Source organism: Haemaphysalis longicornis, unplaced genomic scaffold (genome assembly GCF_048455015.1).
Source record: "Haemaphysalis longicornis isolate Haplotype H1 unplaced genomic scaffold, Haemaphysalis longicornis Haplotype H1 scaffold_4, whole genome shotgun sequence".
NCBI classification, from domain to species: Eukaryota; Metazoa; Arthropoda; class Arachnida; order Ixodida; family Ixodidae; genus Haemaphysalis; species Haemaphysalis longicornis.
In genome coordinates this window covers 157,803,450-157,812,707 of record NW_027526361.1, presented here as the reverse complement: position 1 = coordinate 157,812,707, position 9,258 = coordinate 157,803,450, and positions in this window count along the sequence as shown.

The window sequence follows — 9,258 nt, the reverse complement described above, 5'->3', positions numbered from 1 at the left end:
AGAGGCGAGGCTAAGAAATGCTCTGCATTTAAAAGGCCTGACAGGTTATGTACACGTCTAGCCAAACTGCTCTTTTAATCGGCTACAGATTGCAAGGGCATATTCTGATTACGGTGTTGGAGGTCAATATTTCTTAAAATTTAAAAAATTCCACCATGGTGAGAGTACAATGCGGTAAAGTAGTTTTTCAGATATTATTTTTTTTACCGCCCGCCATCTGAGATATCGAACTGGTTGTTGTTGAGATAGGCAACTTACTCACGTATATCAACACTGTTACACAGCATTTTTCAATGACACCATCACAATAGAGGCAAGCGGGATTTCAGGAAAACCGTGTTTTTACACTTTCTTAAATAACCACTCAGCCACTTAATATCTCCCATCCGTTTTTTCTTGAAAATGCTGCCTATTTATTTGCCCAAAACCCACTTTTAGCACTTTGTCCTAAGATGCCGATAAGAAGGCCAGCGAGATTTTTTAATCTGCATCCTTTTGGACGTAAAATAAAGCTGAATTTTCCCGCGTTCGCTTAGCGGTCACCATCAGTTGACACCTTCAGCAATGACGCGTCTCCCGTAGGAGCAGGTGTTATCTCTACCTATAAAAAGAAGCGCCCGACTGACAGAATGGCTGACTCATCAACGCCCAGCCAAAACTGTTAGACCTAGAGACTTGAAATTTCACGAGTTTATTTGCGTCATTGAGTCTGTGCTCACTAAGCGGGTTTTTCAGAAATTGCCCTCATAACCGAAGAAAAGGGCGAAATTGTCGATTCGCGAATTCGTGATTTTCTCGGTCACCCATTCGTATATCGAAGCGCTTTTTGCTGATATAAGTAGCCCTTGAATACCTAAAAAGCAGGTTTTGGATTTCGCCCTAACCTTCACCAGCGAGGTGATTCCGCATTTCGAAACTAAAACGGTGTTCCGAAAGATTCTCATATAAACCTTTCACCGATTGAGTAATCCAACTGATTTTTGCTAGAATATTTTACTCATACAAATGCACATAAACGTTTTGAAGGATTTCGCTCTGCGACGCCGCTAAAAGGGTCCAATTGTTTTTTACAAATGACACGGCTGATGAACCAAAAAGGCCTGACAGGTTATGTACACATCTAGCCAAACTGCTCTTTCAAACGGCTACAGATTGCAAGGGCACATTTTGATTACGTTGTTGGAGGTCAGTATTTCTTAAAATTTTAAAAATTCCACCATGGAGAGAGTGAAAAGCGGTAAAGTAGTTTTTCAGATAATATTTTTTTTACCTCCCGCAATCTGAGATATTGAACTGGTTTTTGTTGAGATAGGCAACTTACGTATATCAACATTGTTACACAGGATTTTTCAATGACACCCTCCCAATAAAGGCAAGCGGTATTTCGGCAAAACACCGTGTTTTTAACAAGTGAAAAAAAAAATAGCCACAATGAGCCCCGGGTTAATCACCGAAGTGCCATAACAATGCACAATTTTTTACACTTTGCTTAATAACCACCCAGCCACTTGATATCTCCCATTCGTGTGTTCTTGAAAATGGCGCCCATTTATTTGATCAAAACCCTCTTTCAGCATTTTGTCCTAAGATGCGGATAAGAAGGCCAGCGAGATTTTTTATTCTGCACCCTTTGGACCTAAAATAAAGTTTAATTTTCCCGCGTTCGCTTAGCGGTCGCCATCTGTTGACAACTTTAACAACTACGAGTCTCCCGTAGGAGCAGGTGTTATCTATACCTATAAAAAGAAGTGCCCGACTGACTGACTGACTGACTCATCAACGCCCAGCCAAAACTGTGATACCTAGAGACTTGAAATTTCACGAGTTTTGTTGCGTCATTGAGTAGGTGCTCACTAAGGCGGGTTTTTAAAAATTGCCCTCCTAACCGAAGAAAAGGGCGAAATTGTGGTTTCGCGAATTCGTGATTTTCGCGGTCACCCAATCACATATCGAAGCGCTTTTTGCTGATTAAGTAGCCCTTAAGAATACCTAAAAAGCAGTTTTTGGATTTCGCCCTAACCTACACCAGCGAGGTGATTCCGCATTTCGGAACTAAACCGGTGTTCCCAAAGATTCTCAAATAAACCTTTCACCGATTCAGTAATCCAACATATTTTTGCTAGAATATTGTACCCATACAAATCCACATAAACGTTTTTAAGGATTTCGCTCTGTGACGCCGCTAAAAGGGTCGAATTGTTTTTAACAAATGACACGACTGATGAGCCAAAAAGGCCTGACAGGTTATGTACACGTGTAGCCAAACTGCTCTTTCAAACGGCTACAGATTGAAAGGGCACTTTTTGATTACGGTGTTGGAGGTCAATATTTATAAATATTTTAAAAATTCCACCATGGAGATAGTGAAAAGCGGTAAAGTAGTTTTTCAGATATAAATTCTTTTACCGCCCGCCATCTGAGATATCGAACTGGTTTTGTTGAGATAGACAACTTACTCACGTATATCACTACTGTTACACAGCATTTTTCAATGACACCCTTCCAATTGAGGCAAGCGGTATTTCGGGAAAACACCGTGTTTTTACACGTTCTTAAATAACCACCCAACCACTTGATATCTCCCATTCGCTTTTGCTTGAAAATGCTGCCCATTTATTTTCCCAAAACCCTCTTTGAGCGTTTTGTCCTAACATGCGGATAAGAAGTCCAACGAGATTTTTTAATCTTCATCCTTTTAGGCGTAAAATACAGTTGAATTTTCCCGCGTTCGCTTAGCGGGTGCCATCTGTTGACACCTGCAGCAACTACACGTCTCCCGTAGGAGCAGGTATCTCTACCTATAAAAAGAAGTGTCCGACTGACAGACTGACTGACTCATCAACGCCCAGCCAAAACTGTTAGACCTAGAGACTTGAAATTTCACGAGTTGTTTTTGTCATTGAGCAGGTGCTCACTAAGGCGGGTTTTTCAGAAATTGCCCTCCTAACCGAAGAAAAGAGTCAAATTGTCGATTCGCGAATTCGTGATTTTCTCGGTCACCAATTCACAAATCGAAGCGCTTTTTGCTTATATAAGTAACCCTGAAGAATAACTAAAATACTGTTTTTGGATTTCGCCCTAACCTACACCAGCGATGTGATTTCGCATTTCGGAACTAAAACGGTGTTCCTAAAGATTCTCAAATAAACCTTTCACCGATTCAGTAATCCAAGTGATTTTTGCTAGAATATTTTACTCATACAAATGCACATAAACGTTTTTAAGGATTTCGCTCTGCGACGCCGCTAAAAGGGGCCAATTGTTTCTTACAAATGACACGGCTGGTCAACCAAAAAGGCCTGACTGGTTATGTACACGTCTAGCCAAACTGCTCCTTCAAACGGCTACAGACGGCAAGGGCGCATTCCTATTACGGTGTTGGAGGTCAATATTTCTTAAAATTTAAAAAATTCTACCATGGAGAGAGTGAAAAGCGGTTAAGTAGTTTTTCAGATAATAATTTTTTTACCGCCCGCCATCTGAGATATCGAACTGCTTTTTGTTGAGAGAGGCAACTTACTCACGTATATCAAAAGTGTTAGACAGCATTTTTCAATGACACCCTCCCAATAGAGGCAAGCGGTATTTCGGGAAAACACCGTGTTTTTACACTTTCCTAAATAACCACCCAGCCACTTGATATCTCCCATTCGTTTTTTCTTGAAAATGCTGCCCATTTATATGTCCAAAACCTACTTTCAGCATGTCGTACTAACATGCGGATAAGAAGTCCAACGAGATTTTTTAATCTACGTCCTTTTGGGCGTAAAATACAGTTGCATTTTCCCACGTTCGCTTAGCGGTCGCCATCTCTTGACACCTGCAGCAACTACGCGTCTCCCGTAGGAGCAGGTGTCATATATCATAAATGTAAAAGAGAAGATGTACCAGTGAAAAGCGCGAAGGTCAGGCCTCGGCATCTGCTGGGACTTCCTGCAACCTGGCCCCTCCCGTAGGGAGCCCATGTTACTTATGATAAAACTGTACCGATTCCCAATGAAGTAGCCTATTATGGCGACTAACAAATACCAATTGCTGTCCTTGATATAACGGCCCACCCGGGAACCGCCGGGTACTACTTCTAGTATATATATATATATATATATATATATATATATATATATATATATATATATTTTTTAACAAAACTGCTTTTTTGTCGACGTTTCGGTCGGATGCCGACCATTATCAAGGCAACCTTTCGTATTTCTCTGCACGTATTTATAAGCTCGTCGTCGAAAGACACCGAAAAAAAAGATTAGAGAAGATATGTGGAGACAAGCAAACACAAACACACACTCTCGGCGAGGGGGGTTAAAGGGTCGGCCCAACAAAGGTAAAGCTTCGGCCGTGCAAAGGTAAAGGTTCGGCACTGCAAGCCGAAAGTAATCCCAAAGACTCAAAAGAGCATAGATGAAAACATAATTTACCTCTCCGGGGTACAGCTTACTATTCATGAGCGGTCCTTGATGTCGCGCGGGCTGACATAGTGCTCAACTACCGGCCGATACAATGAGTTTAGCTTGCTGAATGATCTGGACAATTTTTCCCGGAATTTGCGCCTAAAAGAATATTTTTTCGATAAGCCGGAGAAAAAGCGCACCCCTCCAAACTCCCTCAATGTAGAGTTGCAGTGGACACCGAAATCGAAGCGGCAAAAACAATTGGACTCGTACATTGAGGCCCTTCAAAGATACGTCCTACGGCTGATAACGCTCGCAAATCAGTCGCCCAGAACCTTTTTAAAGAGGAGCGCGAAGCACTTAAGGTACTGAGTGATCGAACAGACATTGTCATAAAACCGGCCGATGCAGGGGGAGGGATTGTAATACTTAGTAAAGCAGACTATATAAAGAAGGCCACCTTCAGTTAAATAACAAATTTTTCTGCCAGAAGCTTGACGAAGATCCAACTGTTGAACATCAGGAAATATTAACAACCACACTAAATATTCTTGTCAAAAATGGGGAAATCGAGGTACGCCTTCGTGAAGCATTTACAGCAGGACACGCCACGACAGGAAGCTTTTACATGCTGCCTAAAGTTCATAAGGATGGGAACCCTAGTAGACCAATAATTTCGGGAACAGGCACTCTCACCGAACCAATATCATGCTACCTAGACTCCCTGATTAAGAAAATACCCGCTATCTATTGGGGGTATCTTTGTGATACTAACCACTTCGTACGGAAATCAACAACATCAAAATCCCTGATGGCGCCTTACTTGTAACTCAAGATGTAACTTCGCTGTACACAAATATACCTCACCAAGATGGGATGAAAGCCCTGGTTGAGCCCCATAGCACACATCGGGATTAGGATGCTCCAAGCCCAATAGTTATTGAAACTTTGACCAAGCTAGTGGTGGAGTTAAAAAGCTTTGAATTCCACAACCAATATTACCTACAAATAAACGGCATTGTGATGGGCACTCAAATGACACCCAACTACGCTAATATATTCATGAACGATCTCGAAACAAAATTTCTATCAGCCCTTGATATTGGGCCATTTTTTACAAACGCTTTCTTTACGATGTATACCTTATTTGGACAGGCACGGAGGGGGACTTAATCGACTTTATTGAGTGTTTCAACAAGGCCCATCCAAGCATCGCATTCACTTACACCTATTAAACCGCGGAAATCAATTTCCTTGACATGCATATAAATGCAAAGGAGAATTGATCTCTACATGTACAAAAAATCCACCGATAGGCAGCAGTATCTTCTCTTTGACAGCTGTCATCTGCGCAACTGCAAAATGAGTATCCCACACTCGCAGGACCACCGGTTTAGGAGAATTTTTTTCCGCACCGAGGACTTCGAAGCAAACGCAGAAAACTTGCGCAATGTACTCGCGAAGCAACAATAACCAACACCCACAGTCAACGACGCTATTTGCAAAGCTGCCAACCTCGATCGCCAAGAGGTGCTGCACCATGAAAAAGAACTAAACCAGAAAGGTAGAGGCAACCTAGTTCTGACATTATGGGGCGATTCCCCGAACATAAACAAAATTTTTAAAAAGCACTTCAACATGCTACAACAGAGTGAACGGCTTTCGAAAATCTTTCCCACCCCTTCTGGTGTCGTATACAGGCGCCCCAAAGATATAAACATTACCTTGTACACGCCAAAACTGAGAGAGCACCCAAAGGTCGGTGTCAACCATGCGGAACGGCAGGGTGCCGCGTATGTAAACACATACAGACAACCACAGTGGCAGAAAGAACCAACTCCCCTTTTAAAGATCTAATTAACGCGACACTCGACTGCGACTCTTCCAATGTGGTGTACCTTCTGGAGTGCGTTGTTTGTGGCATTCAATACATTGGCCAGACGCACACGGCATTCCGCATGCGCTTCAACAACCACCGCGCACTTGTTCGTTCTCTCCCGGATCTACCCTTATCCCGACATATTTACTCCGAATACCACCAATTCGATTCCATCAAAGTTACTCTTTTATAGAGTGGATTTTCTACTATAAGAGAACGAGAACAACGTGAATCTTTCGATATTCACAAGTTCAATACCGTAAAGGCGGGAATGAATGTTAGCCAGGGCATTATGTCGTCTATACATGCTGTAGAAAATCTGGCTGCAGAATAATCCCCATCTGAATTGTAAGTCTCTGTGTTGTCAAAACAAGTAATCAAGCTATTATTTTATTTTATCCCTTTCTTGGATTTCCGCACAGGAGGCATACACCACAAACATAATCGAGGTGCCGGCTGTCGTTTACTCTGACAAAGGACCCGAGCGACACTCGCATGCCGGTAGAGAATTAGCTAAGCGGCTTTTCCCGGGTTCATGGTCCGGGACGACCCGTTCGGCTGCCCGGAAGAGGCACAACAATAAACCTAAGAATGATGAATGCCGCCAGCCCGTCCTGCCGTTCGGCGGAATTGTGCATGTTTTGAGCCACAGTGCGCAGATCGTACCTACACTCTTAACGAGCCTTAGAATGTATTTGTAGGGTTGGGGTCACTGAAACATGTGTGTGGCGGCAACCGCTTCCTGTAACCCTTCCCGTAATGTCAGTTACCATTGGAATTCGGTGGCCCGAAGAGATTGTTTCAGAGGCTCCCTGTTACTGCTTTGCCCTTTACTTTCTTGAGCAGAGCGGCGCCCTTCCCAAGCAGGCGGTCCCTGTCACTCTTTCTACAAGCTGACGAACGATAGGGGACAGCGTTTTGAGAGTTGTATACTCTTCTCTCCCCTCCGCATGTTTACGCTTGTTTTTGTTTTCTTTTTTCTCTTTCTCTTTTTTTGTAAACCTTTACCTCACCTCGCCGAGAGTGTGTGTTTGTTGTTAGTTTTCTGCACAAATCTCCCCTCTCTTTTTTTTTGGCGTCGTTGGACGACGAGCTTATAAATACATGCAGAGAAATACGAAATGTTGCCCCGACCTAAACGTCGACAAATAAACAGTTTTGCTTGAAGCTAAACCCTTGTTTCTATACACACATATATATATGCTAGCGCTAGTACCGGCGGTTCCCGGGTGGGCCGTTATATTGAGGACAGCAATTGGTATTTGTTAGTCGCCATATTAGGCTACTTCATTGGGAATCGGTACAGTTTTATCATAAGTAACATGGGCTCTCTACGGGAGGCGCGAGGTTGCAGGAAGTCCCAGCAGATGCCGAGGGCTAACCTTCGCGCTTTTTATCGGTACATCTTCTCTTTTACATTTATGATATATGACACCTGCTCCTACGGGAGACGCGTAGTTGCTGCAGGTGTCAAAAGATGGCGACCGCTAAGCGAACGCGGGAAAATTCAACTGTATTTTACGCTCAAAAAGATGCAGATTAAAAAATCTCGTTGGACTTCTTATCCGCATGTTAGGACAAAATGCTGAAGTGGGTTATGGGCAAATAAATGGCCAGCATTTTCAAGAAAAACAAATGGGAGATATCAAGTTGCCGGGTGGTTATTTAGGAAAGTGTAAAAACACGGTGTTTTCCCGAAATCCCGCTTGCCTCTATTGGGAAATGCTCTGTAACAGTGTTGATATACGTGTGTAAGTTGCCTATCTCAACAAAAACCAGTTCGATATCTCAGATGGCGGGCGTTAAAAAAATAATATCTGAAAAACTACTTTACCGCTCTTCACTCTCTCCATGGTGGAATTTTTAAAATTTTAAGAAACATTGACCTCCAACACCATAATCAGAATGGGCCCTTGCAATCTGCAGCCCTTTGAAATAGCAGTTTGGCTAGACGTGTACATAACCTGTCAGGCCTTTCTGGCTCATCAGCCATGTCATTTGTAAAAAACATCTGGACCCTTTTAGCGGCGTCGCAGAGCGAAATCCTTAAAAACGTTTATGTGCATTTGTATGAGTAACATATTCTAGCAAAAATCAGTTGGATTATGAATCGGTGAAAGGTTTATTTGAGAATATTTAGGAACACCGTTTTAGTTCCGATATGCGGAATCACCTCGCTGGTGTAGGTTAGGGCGAAATCCAAAAACTACTTTTTAGGTTTTCCTAAGGGCTACTTATATCAGCAAAAAGCTCTTCGATATGTGAATGAGTGACCGCAAAATCATGAATTCGCGAAACCACAATTTCGCCCTTTTCTTCGGTTAGGAGGGCAATTTCTGAAAAACCCGTCTTAATGTGCACCTACTCAATGACGCAAATAAAGTCGTTTTGTACAATCCATTTGTACAAAGTCTTGCTCCTCTTACCTTGCCCTCGCCCATGCTACATTTACGGTATATATATAACTCTGAAACGAACCTTTTTTTGTACTCTGAAGAAAGGGAGTCCTCTCCCTGAAACGTCAGTAAACCTTTTACTATTTCCTACGTCTTTCTGGTTTGTCTCTGTCTTTACTAACCTTATTTTATATATATATATATATATATATATATATATATATATATATATATATATATATATATATATATATATATATATAGCGAATCAGAAAATGGGAAATGGGGGGCTCCGAGAAATAACAGAGAAAATATGGGTTGGCCGTGAAGAAAACCTCGGAAAGCAAAGGGGAGGTTGTGGTGGGTCATAGAAAGAGATTAAGACTTTTTTGAGTCGCAAAGAAAGTGGTGCAAAAATGTCTGCCGGGTGGGATCCAACCCATGACCTCCGGAATACTGGGTGGTGCGATAACCACTACGCTACCGGAGGGGCTGTTTCCCCAGCATTTTCTCGGGTATTTATGTTAAGGTATTTTTGTTTCCTCCACTTGGGGGTGGTAGCCAGCGCCACTCGGACTAC